This window comes from Schistocerca americana, chromosome 3 (genome assembly GCF_021461395.2).
Source record: "Schistocerca americana isolate TAMUIC-IGC-003095 chromosome 3, iqSchAmer2.1, whole genome shotgun sequence".
Taxonomy (NCBI): domain Eukaryota; kingdom Metazoa; phylum Arthropoda; class Insecta; order Orthoptera; family Acrididae; genus Schistocerca; species Schistocerca americana.
The window spans coordinates 938,814,660-938,832,633 of NC_060121.1; the positions used below are offsets into that span (position 1 = coordinate 938,814,660).

Below are 17,974 nucleotides of genomic sequence, written 5' to 3' on the forward strand. Positions count from 1 at the left end.
GTTACACCAAAACTTTGTTCTCTCACTGGAAAAAATACTATTTGGAACTGGGACGAACAAGCACAGTTGGAATTCAATTCTTTGAAAGAATCGCTACTTAACGCGCCAATACTAGCTCATCCAGATCTGTCACAAGATTTCTGCCTTAGCACGGATTCTTCTAAAGTCGGTCTTGGTGCCCATTTATTTCAAGAAGCCATAGAAAATGACACTACCGTTCAGAAAACCATTGCTTTTGCTAGCCGAGTGCTAACAAAATCTGAAAAAAATTATTCCGTTACTGAATTAGAAGCTTTGGCTATCGTTTGGGCATTTAACAAATTCCGTTTCTTTCTTTCTGGTAAGCACGTAAAAGTATACAGTGATCATCGTGCATTACAATTTCTTATGTCTTCAAAATTAAATCATGACAGGTTAAAACGTTGGGCATTGTTTCTGCAAGAATTCCGCTTCACAATAGTCTACATTCCCGGTAAGGAGAACATTGTTGCGGACGCACTGTCACGCGCACCGGCTGGGCTTGAGAAAAGTAACACAGAAGGCAACATTGAGAAAAATTTCAGTATTCTTTACATTCAGAAAGTCGCCTTTGAAAACTTCATCACCACATCTTTAAAGGACATTGCTCATGAACAAGATAAAGATCCGATTTGGAAAGACATCAAGAGCAAATGGCATGAAAAGACACACACACAGATTCGGCATTATTATCTGGTTAGAAACAACATACTGTTCAAACGCTGCACTGTTGATGACAAGCTATGGGTACTTTGCATTCCTGACGATTTTGTTAATAAGCTCATTTGGTACATTCATTTCAGCTACGCACATTTTGGCCCACGAAAATGTTATCATATTCTTCGAACGACTTGTTATTTTAACAATATGGAAAAGCGAATTCGAAGAGTCTTGTCTATTTGTAAACTTTGTCAAAAGGCGAAACCATCTACTGTCTCACATCGTGCTTCGTTATTTCCTATTATTCCTTCTAAATTAAAAGAATTTGCTGCTGTTGATCTCTTGGGACCGCTTGTCAGAACATCTAATGGATTTTCGTACGTTCTAGTCGCTGTTGAACTTACTTCAAAATTTGTTTCTTTCACACCGTTACGTAAAGCCACTGGACGGTCTGTATCCAACGCCTTTGTTAAAAATTTCTTACGTGAAGTTGGACACGTTAGTAAAGTCATTTCAGATAACGGACCTCAATTCAGATCTGCTGTTTGGTCACGCATGCTTCGCAACCATAAAATCAAACCTGTTTTTATTTCATTGTACTCACCATATTGTAACCCCTCCGAACGGATTATGAAAGAAATCAATAAGCTTTGCAGACTTTATTGTCACAGAAAGCATCAGCATTGGGACAGATATTTACACTTATTTCAAAACGTGCTGAATGAAATGCCTCACGACTCCACTGCTTTACCACCTACTCTTGTACTGAAGAATGAAGAACCACCGAACAGAATCAGAGAGCTTGTACCTTTCCCGAATACACGTAAACTTCGACACAAAGACATAATTGATTTGGCTCTTAAAAATATAAAATCTGCAGCAGACAAAAGGAGAAAACTACACGGTAAAGCAAATGCAAAGAAATTGTATATTGGTCAGAAAGTTCTCGTTAAAGCTCATTCATTGTCACATAAGAAGAAACACTTGAGTCACAAATTCTTTCTAGTTTACAATGGACCTTACAGAATCCGACGTATACCACATGATAATTGCGTTGAAGTTGAAACTCTGCATACTAGGAAGAGTAAAGGTTTACACCACATTTCACATGTAAAACCGTCTATTGAAAGATAATCTGCTTTTTAACTTTGTCTTTGTCATATAACTTTTCACTTTACATTACTAGTATGCTGTGTCAGACTTAAGAAACAGTTAACATACAACTATGTTTGAAGTTAAATATCCAGTCTAGAACCTAGGGAACATTTTTAAACAGAAATTACGAATGCATTGTTGTAGTGAACAGACGACACAGTGTTGTATTTGTACGTTCTTGCTTGTTAGTTGCACGATTACGTAACGACTATAAGGCTCACATACTTAGAACATTTACCAGTACTGATAATGAGATTTTAATGCAACATTTTGGTTTACTTGAAAATACATTCTGGGTTTAAAGTACTTTCTGTGAGATACCAGACGACACAGTGGTTAGTTTATGTGACAACTACACGTTTTTTCACGACGCTACTAATGAGTGAAAATTTACAATGTTGCTTTTGCAGTGTTTCTGTTTTATATCTGCACAGTTTTCTGTTTTATTCTGGAAAGTAAAACAGTTTTTAGTAGTAAATTTTGTAGTATAGCTACAATGAGACTGCCTTTTCCGTAGCAGAACAATACGTTACTGTACAGTACTTTCTTCATCACGGCAATAAGCGTAATAACTAAGACATTTATACGCAAGGCATTTCACTTTTGTGTATTATGAGGTAAGTACATTGACTTCTGCAGAACTTAGCTTTCGGAGGACGATAACTACGACACTTCCACAGAGATTATGTTGCAACAAGACGCACATTTAGCGCTACAGTACACGTATTTGAGTGATTAATTTTGTACTTAAAACATTTATTTTTAAAGATTTTTTGAATTACAAAGAAAGTTTTCCGTGATACATTTCATTCCATTGCTGTAATCTGTAACACCTGAGGGTATAATTACATTAATCCTCAGGGGGGTACACGCTTACTTTGTGTACCATGTGTGTGGCAACCACAAGGAACCCTAGCTAATATGGTATTTGCTTATACAACTTTACACATCGGTACCATATTTCTCTAACACATAAATTACACAGCTATCTGATCATTAAACTGAGAGATAAACATTTTTTTACTACATCAGTGACACATGTTTACGCAATACACAGTTGGGTAACTTCACACTTATGAAACTGTATTTTGTCTGTACTTTGTAAACTGTTCATATTTTTTCGGAATCATTGTGATACTATGAGAGCTTTGAATGATGTATTTGGTAAGGGAGCATGATTTTAAAGTACGTTTGAGGTAGATGACACTATTGAAATGAGCAGAGAATTTTTTTTAGGTTTTGAAATTATTGGAGGAAGCTACGACGATTTTGAGATTTGACTGAGGTGTTATGATGTTATTATTACGACGACGATGTGTACTATGCTGTTGAGATATGTTTATGATCAATAAGATGTTGCTACCGTATATGAGGAATAAGAAGTATGTTGGAAACCAAGAATCGTACTTTAAGAGTTATGAAATGTGCGTAAATGCGTGACTGTATCACAATGCTGACGAATATTTTATTTGGACACTTATATTTATAGGATTTTCTTTCTACAGATTTTCAACGCTAATTCTTGACCTGTGAAATATTTTTATGTGAGACTGTCACTGTAGCGGAAACTGCTGTCGTAAATATTTCCGTAAGAAAGTTAAGTGACCACCTGCACGTAATGCGTCGTGGGCACCCAGCTGTGTCGGACGCCTGGAGAGAGGGCCATTGGCGCGTGCCTTTCAGAGCACAGGAAGAAAAAAAAAAGGGAGGCCATCATCCTGGCCATTGTCATTCCTTTAGCGAAAGCATCGCAAATCCGACCCGCTAATTACTTGGAAACATATCGTACTTTATGATATTTACTGAAATGCCTAATGAAATGACAAGAAATAGTTTGTCTACACACCTGACTATGACTACTGTCTTTCTAGATGAGAGATTTTTTTACTACTTATGAAATGCCACATGACTATTGAACGATGTTCTTACGCTTTGCTTTGTACATAGTTGCTTATTTCATTTGATATCTAGTTTCTAGCTGCACTGCAGCATTGGTTAAAATAAAATTTTATAGATGTACTAATATAAATATTTTCTGTCTACAGATCGAGTATATAATAATTTTTTTCAAAAAAATGAGGGAGCACAAAGCGACATTTACCTTCACAGGAACTGCATTCATAATTTTCTTTTCAAGTACTTGGTAATTTCTTTTGTAGAATAAATTGTGATGCATCACTCTAGTGTTAAGATGTGACATAGGTATTAGACATGGCCATTTTTAGTGTAATATTTTTTTCTGCTTGAGCTATGTCATGTTTTGATATAAGTTTTTACATTTGCTGCTGCTAGCTTTGCCAATCTGTATTTTTTGTCATTGCTGCTTGTGTTAATTGTTTTGTGCTGCTGCATTGCCTCGTCCCTTAGTTTAGCATCTGAGCTCAGTAGATTTAAGTTAGCTTAAGATGGGGTAGGCTATATGAGAGAACGAGATGTGATGAATTGGAAGAAATGCATTGAGAAGCTATAAGAAAATGGTTTGGCCAAAAAAAGTATTTTGAAAGAGGATATGAGCAAAAAAGTAGGGTTTAGGGACAACAGGTTTACGTAGGATTTTCTTGGAAATAAATAATGAGGTAAGAAATATGTGAACATATAAATACAGAAAGCATGCTTTGATAGGATTTTTTTGGTGGAAACAAATTTTGAAATAAGACGAAAGATCTATGGAATGAAGTTTTAGGTTGGACTGCAGTACCAAACCCTGCCCTTTCCCTTTTGTGTTATCCCACTATATGTTTGTGTACCCTTGTGTATTTGTTTTCTTCCTGTCTCTGTGTACTGTTTCATAGAACTTTTTTCTCTTCTAATACTAAGTTACATTCACTATGATGAGGAATACTGTTATCCTCAAATACAATTGGCATTAATAATGTGTTATTTACTTTGTAAAGATGTTTAGACATTATTTATTCTGTTTTGTGTTAATGCTCATGTGTGAAGTTGATGTTTCGAAAGTTATTCGATCTTTTATGTATGTACTCATGTCATAATTCCTGTAACACTGATGTATATGTCTATTTCTATTCTTTTGTAAAGCCTGTACTACAAATGTTATCTGTATTATTATGTTCTTTAATGATGTATTTTGTACCTTTGTAATTGTATTTTCATGTTGTACATTTATAAAATTGTAATTGACACCAGTTCATCTTATTATTAACTTGTAAGTTACATTTCACTGCACACGTTTCTGTTGGTCATAGTACATGGACAATATGTGAGAAGTAGGGACTGTTAGTGTTTGCACGTGTGTTAATAATTCAGCAAGGGACTGGATAACAGCATTGCTGGTTCTAAGGACAATTCCAAAAACTTTGTGAGTGCACAAGTGGTGGTTTATGGACTTGCTATATTCTCCGCAAGACTCTTCGATGGTGAATGTGCACCTGCACAATCGCAACAGATGGCTGCTGGCCATCTCTACAAGGACTACAGTGGGTCTGCACCTCTGGTGGCCCACCAATACCATTATCTCTACAAGGACTACAGTGGGTCTACATCTTTGATGATCCATCAATACCATTATTTCTACAAGGACTGCAGTGGGTCTGCACCTCTGGTGGCCCACCAATATCGTAATCTCTACCAGGACTACGGTGGGTCTGCTCTGTGATGACCTACCTACCAATATTCATCAAAACTTCGACTGACTCTGCAGTGGGTTTGCTCTGTTGTGACCCAATACTTGTCTGCATGTCGAGAGTCAGCACTGTCTTTCCGTTGGAAGGACAACACTACTTCTTCAAGACTGCATGGAAATCCACTACTTCCGTGTGGATTTTCTTCTACTGCTCAGACTTTGAGAAAAACACTATATTTTACCGTAATGAATGATCAGGACTGTCTTTATGGACTGTGACAAAATTTTAGCTTTTGACCAACGTTGTATCAATAAGTGTGTGCATTTGATATCTTTGTTATTGTAATTATGAAAAATTTTTTCAAATCTGTATTGGGCACTGCCCAAACCAATTTGTAAAATTTTTTGTGGGGAGCATGGGGGCTATGTAAGTAGGCTGTTTATGTTTTCTCTATGTAAGTAGGCTGTTTATGTTTTCTCTATGTAAGTAGGCTGTTTAGGTTTTTTTATTGGTAACGCCACCTCTGTATGAAAATCACTGGCTGTGCTGTGTGCAGTCTGTGGCTGCTTTGCATTGTTGTAATACTCGCCATTGTAGTGTTAGGCAGCTGGCTGTGAACAGCGCGTAGCGTTGCGCAGTTGGAGGTGAGCCGCCAGCAGTGGTGGATGTGGGGAGAGAGATGGCGGAGTTTTGAAATTTGTCATGAACTGATATATTTATATATGATGATATCAAGGTAAATACATTGTTTGTTCTCTATTAATATCTTTCATTTGCTAACTATCCCTATCAGTAGTTAGTGCCTTCAGTAGTTTGAATCTTTTATTTAGCTGGCAGTAGTGGCGCTCGCTGTATTGCAGTAGCTTGAGCAGCGAAGATTTTTGTGAGGTAAGTGATTTGTGAAACGTATAGGTTAATGTTAGTCAGGGCCATTCTTTCGTAGGGATTTTTTTGAAAGTCAGGTTGCGTTGCGCTAAAAAATATTGTGTGTCAGGTAAAGGACAGTCGTGTATTATTGTTCAAAGGGGACGTTTCAATACATTATTTTACAATAAACTGCTTAACATAAGTTTTCTGCTTACTACGTTGTGCATGATCTTCCCTCAATAAAACAAGCATCAAATTTGGAGTTAGCATTGATGTCCCATATTAAGGAGTGGTTAAAGTTGGTAGCTCTACTTCAATACAGTTTTTGACCTCTGCGGCTCCCTGAAGCGTGATGGAAGTCTTTTCTTGATGTCCTAACACATCTCATACCATCCTGTACCTTCTTGTTGTTGGCGTATTCCGTACATTCCTTTCCTCGACGATCCTGAGGAGAACCGCATCATTTCTTATCTTGTCATTCCAGTTAATTTTCACTGTTCTTCTCAAACACCATATCCAAAATCCTTCGATCCTCATCTTTTACGATTTTCCCACAGCCCTTGGATTTATTCCACATAATGCAGAGTACGAAATGTACATTCTCAGAACTTTCTGCCTGTGTGTGTGTTACTAGTATATTTTAGCGAATAATACACTCTTTTTTTCTGTGCTAATCATCTTCTTATAGTCTCCTTGCTTCGTGCAACATGTGTTGTTTTGCTTCCAAGGTCACAAAAGTCCTTCTCTTTGCCTTCTACGAGGTCTCCAATTTTGATGTTTATCACTCATCTCATTTCTTCTGTTACACATTACTTTCGTCTTTTTTTCTTTTTACTTTACTCTCAATTCATTTTCTGTTTTCGTTAGATTGCGCTTTCCATTCGACAGATCCTGTAATTCTTCTTTTATTTTCTTGTCACAACATAAAAGTATATCACAACGTGGTATTAGTTTAGCCCAGACAGTGGTTTTCGTCACATTAAAAGAACATACTGTTGCCTCGTCCAAAGTAGCCTAATTATTGTCGTAAGTTGGCCTATACTTGAAGCTGTATATAACTGAGCTTTTCTCTCGTTCTGATCACCTGACTTTGTGTACGGGAATTATGAAAACTCTCGACAACAGCTCTTTGTTTTCGTTCTTAAACCCAAGATTCAGTATCCCACTGGGACGGTGACTCTGGTGGATGCAAATGAAATCAAGATTCATAGAGCACTCGGTGATTTACTAACTAGAAGACTTATTTCTTACATAACATTGTTATTGACTGTATCCGAGCCAATATATGTTTTAGTTCCACTACGGGATAAAGGCTATACCAGCCCAAAAGGGCCTATTCGTTCTTTAGTTCGCTTGTTGTTGCTATAAATGTAAGTAATTCTGATGACATATTATGACCAGCAGATGTGCCATACCTATTTATTTCAATTAAATTTTACTTTCATTTTTATTTATTTGTCATCAAGTAACATCGCGCAGTGAAAATAGCATAAAGGAAGGACCAAGGCTAGGTTATTAGAGAGGAATGAGCAACGTTCATATCCACATCTGATCCTCAAAAGCAGCCGAGATAGTTTCTTACTAAATATTTTCTTCCCCATCTTTGCTCTGTCCGTGCTTATGCTCCGTCTCTGTTGAATAGGCGGGGGCAAAGGTTCGCACTTAACACTTTTCTATTTTTCCCTTCTGCTTTTCTGGTTACATGACAAGAAAATTGTAGGCAGTACACCGAGGATCATACTCTACACGATACCATAAGTTCGTGGTACCATAAGTTGACATATTAAAGTTATATTTAACAAAATGTTACGAATGAAGGAAATGGATCATTGCCACTGGCCTAGGGTAAACATATTGTCGTTATGGGGCAAAACTTCACACCAAAAGAAATTGTAGTAATTATAACAGACTAGGAGAACTGCAATATTCGTCAGATACTGCCATTATGAACTTGTGTAGTGTTTTACTATATCAAAAGCATCTCGATTATCACAGTCTTCTCCTTCTGTCCATCATCGAGATCGTTTTAAACTTCAAAACATGACACTAACGTCACCGTTCTAAACACAAAATATTTTAACACAGGAAACACATTCTATTATTATTATTATTATTATTCGGCCTTTTCTTGCCACACTTTTCTGCTGTTCTCCCTGTACAGTATGTATTCCTGTTTCCTCTTCATTATAGACGCGAAGTAGCGAAAAATTATATTTATATTACAAAGTTCTCAAGATGTAGATAAAAGTTCCATTTGTGCTTTATTGAAACTCATTATCCCCCGATACTGATTTTTTTTCGCTTGCCTCAAACTTAAATTATGACGAGCAATGAATGAGCGAGCCCAGTCTTTCCCTTCCACTTGCGTTTCTTTATTAAGCAGGTAGGTTAGGCTGTTACTTTCAGCAAACTGATATCACAAATATCGTAAGTGTTTGAACGTAATACCATAGAACATAGAATCGTGATTGATATAGTGCTCCGTCAGTTCATCTTCCTCTGTCCCAGAAAATACTCTCTTGCAACGACCCAATCGTGCCACTCTATAGTCTACTGTAAGTATTTTGCATAATGTGGATTCATTACATCCATGCCTTTTAGCTGCATTTCTAATGGAAGATCCATTTTCTGTTAGTTCCTTAGCCTCGAACGTTTTAGAGTACAACGGCGTGGAGGATGTTTTTCTCTGGTATTTTTTGTAACATGAAGTTGAACAAGTCCTATTAATGCTGAATCAGTCGATGTGAAATAGTGAACCATAAATTAAGATCCTTTAAATATGTTAAGCAAACTTACACATTCAGTGTTAAAACCGAAGAAAGAAAAGACAAACGTTTTGAGGCAAAGGTACGCACGAGGACATTTTTCCGAGCTAGTTCATAGGCTCTTTGTCCCGTGGTGCTGATTTCTGAACTTCTGGTATCCGCTGCCATATATGGCAAATTGTTGAACTAACAACTAAGCTTAAAGTGTGAGTTAGATTATGTACTCACATACAAGGTATTGGCAAATCTTTGGGATTTTATTATAGCAGAGGCATAAACATTAGTTGCTCTGTAAATACATACATCGAAAGGTCCAAGAAAACTACTTCACCTAATAACTCGAAAGGTTCAAAGCGCAGACCACTAGCACAACACACCTGTTCTTCCACCATATGAGCTCTCAACCGAAGATGTAGGGCTGCCACACTACATTCACAAGACAAACACTTTATAGATTCGGATCTTTACCCCGTGCGCATGTTTGCCCCCGCCTATCCTAATACCTCCTCTTCTACGAAACGTTTAGCTCCAATCTTCCTTTTCTTTTTCACATTTGCAAATACAATGAAGCCTTTCGCGTCTGAATTGTCCGATCTGAGAAGATGTCACACATAAATCAACAAACAAATCAATCTACGCAAATGTTAACCAACATGTTATCGCCTCTGACAGTGATAGTAAGTTATGCCACAGTAGCAGTATAAGCAGAATGAATATTAGGAGTATCACCATTTAACTGCACTCAAGAATTATGTGAAGAGAGGCATGAGGTCTACCGTCAGCGCGATGAATTAAACCCCAGACCAGAGCGGTTAGTGGCTAGGTGGGAGGCATCATTCCCACAGAGCGGACGAGAATAACTCGGCGACACATGTGCGGAACAGAACCGAAGGACATCTGGTTGTGATACCGGCGCCCCAGCGGCTGTCGTGACACTGAAGACTAGCTCATTGTATTACAAGCCGTCTCAATTCGGACCTTCCCTGTACGATTTGTATCTTGTGTTTTGCAGCATGAAGCTGAAGTCCGCCGACAAAATTTTGCACATTGTTTAAGGGTGTCGAGTTATTTTGGTATAAGAGACATGTGGTCTTCGATGACTTACTAAAGAGTAATAAAGTAATAATGATTTATTCGAGTTTTTACCGCAGTCACATTTTTTCTGTTAAAATATCTTAAAAAGTCTGTAATATGTAAACACCAATACGAACAACGCAAAAAGAGTAATGCAACAATCCTCAGATGTAGAAAGTTCTGTGAGGCGGTTGCTTTCGCTGAGGGAACACCTCAGGATAGCATCATTGTGCTGGTCTTTCATTGTATTCAGTGAATCCACACACTAGTTGCACTCCGGAAAGCTCTTGATCAGTAAACCTACCCCTACTGGTGTTAATGTACGACTAATTCAGCCAGAAAAAATAAACGTGAGAGAGAACCGAGAAGTACTGAATATGACGAGTTTCTTTTGCTGGTCATTTTTCGCATCAGCTATACATAAATTGCAGTAATCTAGAAGAGAAACGTCTTTTGCATGTTGCACATTATACCAACACACATACATCAGAGTCGCATATAGTCGCAACTCACTCTGGTGTGAAAGTTGTTACCGCTTGACTGCTGGAGTTACTCTGGCTCTCCAAGCAGTGAGTAATCAGATAGTCCAATGTATCGCCAGGATAATGTATGTTTTAAATATTTTTCTATTTAATTAACAAAATAATTGTTGTATTTTTGCGTTACATGCATTAGTACATTACCAAAAGACATGAATTATGTGAAATAAATGTAAAAACAGTCGAATCACACTCATTCAATGACATAAGTCACACCTTATTCATGAAGAGATACTGTCGAATATGAGCATAAAAAATGGTTCAAATGGCTCTGAGCACTATGGGACTTACCATCTGAGGTCATCAGTCCCCTAGAACTTAGAACTCCTTAAACCTAACTAACCTAAGGACATCACACACAGCCATGCCCGACGCAGGATTCGATCCTCCGACCGTAGCGGGAATTATTGTGTGTATATACACATTAAAATTACAAAAAACAACTAGTAAAAAAAAAAAGGTTGCATGGCGCGAGATTCGATCCAGCGACATTAAAATTACAAAAAACAAATACTAAAAAAAAAAGTTTGCATGGCGCGAGATTCGATCCGGCGACCTTCGGATTATGAACCCGAGCGCTTACCGCTGCGCCACGACGATGTAGAAAAAAAAAAGTAATCGTAGAGAGTATTTCACCGCAACGGTTTCATTTAACTGTCGATTTTCTCGACAACGGCTGAGAAGTGCATCTTGGTGCTTTGCCACATTACACCTCTGGCCATGAGCTTCTATTATGGGCAGTATGAATCGAATCTGAATTTCACAATTGGTGGCCTCCCCTTGTTAGTGAAAGGATCACCACAGAACTTCAACGGATGTCATGTGACGTCCGCTGCGATTAAATGGTTCAAATGGCTCTGAGCACTATGGGACTCAACATCTGAGGTCATCAGTCCCCTAGAACTTAGAATTACTTAAACCTAACTAACCTAAGGACATCACACACATCCATGCCCGAGGCAGGATTCGAACCTGCGACCGCAGCGGTCGCGCGGTTCCAGACTGAAGCGCCTAGAACCGCTCGGCCACTCGGCCGTCAATATGAGCATAATTGCAGCTTACTTCGCTGAGAGAAAGAGAATATAAATATGTTTCACGCATGAGAAGCCCAAATTTCTGTTGTTGTCTGTTCGTATTATGACAGGAACTTTCCTTGACAGGGAAAAAAATTCAAGCAGGCTAATGATATGTCCATGCTTCACTCGACTTTCTGACACCCGAATATTTTTGTAAATGTGATTACTTTTGGTTCATAAGAGAATGTGTTGCAGCTTCTTGCCGTCTGTGATTCAGATGCAGCAACAATTATGGAATTGGTTTGTTCTCTATCGGGAAACATTTTTATTGATTTCGATGTTTTATTATGATGTCTGTATGGTTTCCTCTTCAGCTACAGGTGTAGTGGCTTATAAGGTACATTAAATATTTTAGGTGTTACATTCCATACAGGTTTCCTACATTACACATTCACTGATATGGCTCAAAGTTAGCGAACAAAACTTGACTTATTGGATATATATACGATGTCTTTTAGCAGAAAGTCACGTCTTCTGCAGCTTACTAGCAATTTCTTGTTATTGAAGAAAATAACATTTTTCAATAAATGTCTGTACGTTACAAGAAAATCTTAAATAAACTGTCCTGCAATGTAATGTTTCATACGTCCCAGGGCCCTTAAGAATCTAAAGAAAGACAGATGTGGCGTACTTTCTTAGTTATTGTCGACTCTTAAGGCATTACGTACGATCCCTACTGTAAAAACAGTGTAAACGATAGTATTCGCACTTATCCGACATCTTATTCAGAACTGTCACTTGTTGGCCGCTTGGTGCGCTCCTATCGCAGTGGGTAACAAAACGAGACAAGAGTGTCGCGATGTTTCGTCACGACTATTAAAAACAGTCAAACAGTAAAAACAAAAACAGGTAAAACAAAATAGCGGAAGATGTCAATACTTTTTTTATATAAAAACAAATAACGCTCTAGACATTGGAGGTAAGTAAGGAGGTTAAGGGAATATCCTCCTTTGTCTGTTCTAATTGCGATAAAGCAAAATTCTGAACCGGTACCGTAGGCCAATATCACATTTTCCACCACGTTAGCACAATACCGGCCTCGACGCAGCGGTAACACCGGTTCCCATCAGACCACCGAAGCCAAGCGCTGTCGGGCTTGGCCAGCACTTGGATGCGCAATCTCCCGAGTCTGCCGACGTTATTGGCAAACGAATTATACTCAGCGCTTATGAGGCCAATTGAGCAGCTACTTCACTGACAAGTAAACCTGTGTAATGCGTACACATCGATTTTGATCGTCTTTGTACGAGGACAAGTCAATTATTATCCGCAATTTAGCTATATTTTTGTTTATTTTGGTAGTACTGTAGTTTTACGTTTATGAAACATGCTTTGTTTATTTGTTGTCATATCTTTGCAATTTTCAAGCTGCTAGGTTAGTTTCGTTATCGCTGCCTGCTTTTAATCATGGCTGCTCCGTTGTCTATTTGTACCAAAAGAAGAGCAACGTTCAGTGATTCGTTGTTTGTGGTCGGAAGGCGTACTAGGGGCCGAAGTTAATCGAAAACTTTCGGTACAGTTCGGGAACAGTGTTTTGCCACAGCGGAGTGTCTACGAATGGACTGAAAAATTCCGAAATGGTCGCGCAAGTGTTGCGCACGATGAAGGAGCCGGACGACCGTTTACCACCAAAATGAAAAAACCATTGAGCGTTCACGCGGCATGATTCTCGTAGACGATTAATTATTGACGAAGTGGCACATCGTCTGCAAATTTGTCACGGTTCAGCCTTCGAAATTATCCACAACAGACTTGGATTTCATAACGTTTGTGCAAGATGGCTCCCAAAACAACTCACACAGTTGCATAAACAAAGACGCTTGGAAATCTGCAAAAAACATTTGGATCGCTAAGGTAACGAATGGGACAACTTAGACCGGATCATTACTGGTGACGAAACATGGATCCATCATTACGACCGGAGAGTAAGGGGCAGAGTATGGAATGGAAACATCCAAATTCGCCGTGCAAGAAAAAGTTCAAGACCCAATCGTCCACAGGAAAACTGATGCTTACGGTTTTTTGCGACACATAAGGTCCAGTACTGGAACATTATGGGGAAAGGGGCACAACAATAAATAGTGTACGTTACAGCGAGATGCTTACTACCAGGCTAAAGCCTGCAATTCGAAGCAAACGCCGAGGATTGCTGTCAAAAGGTGTTGTGTTGTTGCATGACAATGCCTGTTCGTATACTGCTACCTACACTGCTGAAACGCTACAGAAACTCAAATTTGAAGTACTGGATCATCCTCCATGTAGTTCCGATCTTGCCTCTTCTGACTAACACTCGTTTGGTCCATTCAAACAGGCATTAAGGGGCCGTCGATTTGCCTCGGACGAAGCAGTGAAAGAAGCGGTGCATTCCTGGCTCGCAGCTCAACCGAGAACCTTCTTTTATGAGGGCATCAGAAAGCTTGCACAACAATGGACCAAGTGCGTTGAAACGCAAGAAGACTATGTCGAAAAATGATGTTCTTTTAAGTTTCCTCTTTGATTACAATAAAATTTTATAACTACTTTGTGGATAATATTCTTATACGTGCCCATACGACCGTTAAGGGGGTGAAACACGCCCTTGAGAAAAACTGAGTATAATGTTTATGAATGAATGCCGTTGAAACGGTAACAGACATAAAAAAACTACCTTCTGATAAACGTTTACGGTTTTCAATGTTTGTTACAGCGGTGCACCCAGACGTGTCGAAAAAGCAATTTTTTTCGAAATCCTCCCGCCAATTATTTTGTTTTTCATTTCGACATTTGACTAACAGCAAACGTATGATACCGGTGACAGCAAATGCAGTCATATAGTACTGGAACTGTTCAGCGAGCTTGGTACACAAAATCAAATTGTGTACACCATTTTTTGACCCAAACAGTTCTGCAGTTCCTCATTATTGTACAGACTTATGGAATAATGTTACAGCAGTAACGCACAAACAATTTCATATATAACATAATTAAATCTGAAAACGTTGCAGCTTGAAAACCAAGACATGTACCAAACGTAAAAAGAAAACACATCATAAAATTAAAAGAGTATATATGTATGTAGGACAATATACGTTTAATATACGTTTAGAATGTACAGGGTGTTCGGAAATTTCTAAACTTCTAGGACTTGTAAAGATGAGCGAGAACGTAATATTTTCGATAGGAACCCATGTCCGTTGCACGACGGTTTCGATCCCGATGTGTAACGCGTCCACGTCCGCTGAAGAAAAAGGAAATGTCTCAGAATCGCTTGTTCTGGTATGTAGCAGGGTAGACAGAATAACGTGTACTACGTCAGACGCTCACCTGATGTAATTCATCAGTATTGTTCTGTGCGTACAGTACAATGGGTTCTTTCTTGTTTTGGAATAATGTAAACCCATAATGTTTAAGTGGTAATATGGACAAACATACTTAAGTGATAAATGGATGTTTCTTTCGAATTTTTACGTGATAAGTATACTGTGTCAATTCCTCATGCAGAAATGGATGAATTAAACATCTGAATTGAAACCGTCGTAGAACGCAAACCTCCAGACTTGGGTTCCTATTCAAAACAAAGGGTGTCCACAATGAGACTCCAACATTTTAATATCCTATATCCCTCTCATTTCTGATCGTAGACCTGTGATTCCTGAAGGGGCAGACAGAGTAACTCAACAAGTTTGTGTTGTGCGAATTTGATACGCCAAGTGGCCGTAGTGGAGCTGCAATCAGTTGTTTTAGCAAAATGGAGGATATGAAGGAGCGTGCACAAGTGGTCTGGTGGTATGCAGAGGCAAAATCGGCGACCCAAGTGCAAAGAAACTTTCGTCGAGTTTACAACAAAGAGCCCCCGTCGTTCAAGATTATAAAGAAGAGGTGTGATCAGGTTTTGGCTACTGGGAGTGTTGCGAAAGGGCATGGTGGTGGTAAGCCTGGGATCAGCGAACATTATGTGGAACAAGTGCGACGGTCATTCGAATAAAGTCCACGGAAGTCAGTGCGACAGGCAGCACGAGAACTTCGTATGAAACGTTCAATGGTGCACTAAGTGCTTCATCGGCGATTACGTTTGCACGGATATACAGTACAGGTTGTGCAAGAAATCAAGCCTGATGATCGACCAAAGCGAGAAGAATTTGCATGTGTCATGTTAGATCGCATTGCCGCGAACGAGACATTATTATTACGCGTGATGTTTACTGACGAGGCAACCTTTCACGTGTCAGGGGCTATCAATCGTCACAATGTGCGCATCTGGGGGTCTGAAAATCCACATGCACCTAAGGAACACATGCGCGACGGTCCGAAAGTCAATAATGTGTGGTGTGGTTTGATGATAAATCGCATTGTTGGGCCATTTTTCTTTCAGGAGCTGACTGTGGATGGAGCCATCTACCTGGACATGTTGGAACAATTTGCCGTGCCACAGATAACAGACATGCAGCCAAATGTGATGTTTCAACAGGACGGTGCGCCACCCCATTGGAGCCTTGATGTCCGAAAATTTTTAAATGACACATTCCTGCAGCGATGGATTGGCCGTGGAGGTCCAATTCCTTGGCCGCCACGTTCGCCCGACGTAACACCCCTCGATTTTTTCTTGTGGGTTTATGTGAAAGACCGGGTATACGCTACACCAGTAAAGGACCTGCAAGACTTGAAACAGCGCATAAGAATTGCCATCAACTCTGTCACAGAACAGATGCTCTGCAACGCGTGGCACGAAATCGATTACAGACATAATATTCTTCGCGCTACCCGTGGCGCCCATGTTCAAGTGTACTGAACCGTCCACCTGTGTATGAAAACTTGATGAGCTGCTGTATGATTTCCCTGTATTTGTTCGTCAATAAATTGTGTTTCCTCTCAGATTTTATGAGTTCAAATGTTGGAATCTCATTGTGGACACCCTGTAATATGTACTCTCTCCCCTCTACAAGCCCTAAAAGTCTGTAACTAGAATTTACGAACATCCTGTATTTACCTCTGAAAGACTTATTAAAGAATCAAGCACGAAAATTTGAAAATTGAAGTTGATACATATCGGGCACGCGTCTGGAGATATAAAGATATTTCTAGCTTATTTTCAACAAATTCGTCTTTGGAATACCGCATCATGATACTCTCCTCCCGCACAGGCCAGGAAGGCCCAAAGGTACCGACCGTCCGCCGTGTCATCCTCAGACTACAGGCGTGACTGGATGCGGATATGGAGGGGCATGTGGTCAGCACACCGCTCTCCCGGCCGTAGGTTAGTTTCCGAGACCGGAGTCGCTACTTCTCACTCAAGTAGCTACTCAGTTTGCCTCACAAGGGCTGAGTGCACCCTGCTTGCCAACAGCGCTCGGCAGACCGGATAGTCACCCATCCAAGTGATGGCCCAGCCCGACAGCGCTTAACTTCGGTGATCTGACGGGAACCGGTGTTCCCACTGCGGCAAGGCCGTTGGCACATCATCATACATAATTGAATTTTATATTAACGATTCTACACGTCAAATGTAGAAATGGAAAACAAAATAGTAAGGGGGGGAGGGGAGGTAATGGAGTAGGGGTGCACCGTTGTAATGTAAATTAAAAACAATAGTACTTTAGGAGACGAGGTACTGGCGGAAGTGAAACTGTGAGGATGTGAGGACGTGGCGTGAGTCGTGCTTGGGTAGCTCCGATGGTAGAGCACTTGCCCGCGAAAGGCAAAGGTCCCGAGTTCGAGTCTCAGTCCGGCACACAGTTTTAATCTGCCAGGAAGTCTCAATAGTACTTTTACTTCAAATTTTTATATATCTCTTATCGTTTCAAGACTTTTCATTCAGAAATATTACACTCAATTGTTTTTGAAGAGGGGGTTTCACTACCATAATGGCCTTATGGACACGTATAAAATATATGTGTGTCTTGTTTTGCTCTACACTGCAACATGTTTGAAGCTGATCAAAATCAAAATGTATCCCTAAGCAACGTTTACTTTTGAGAAGTAGCAGCTCCAGTCACGAAAACTGACAACGGCTGGGAGAGCAGTGTGGTAACTACACGCCCCCCCCCCCCCCCACCCAAATCTGCATCTAGTGAAACTTGTCGCCTGAGGGTGACCCGGCGATCGGCCGGTATCGTTGGATCTTCCGAGGCCTGTTTGGACAGAGAGAGAGAGAGAGAGAGAGAGAGAGAGAGATTGATTTAGCACAACAAATCGTACTAAAATGACGTGTTTTGGAGAGCTCTTTATTTCAGTTTATCACTGGAACTTTTTTTCCAGAA

General features: G+C 39.7%; 1 pseudogene; it reads right to left on the reverse strand.

Moving 5' to 3' along the window:
- Positions 1–17,052: 17,052 nt before the first annotated feature.
- LOC124608686 lies at positions 17,053–17,170 on the reverse strand (annotated as a pseudogene).
- Between the last annotated feature and the right edge of the window lie 804 nt (positions 17,171–17,974).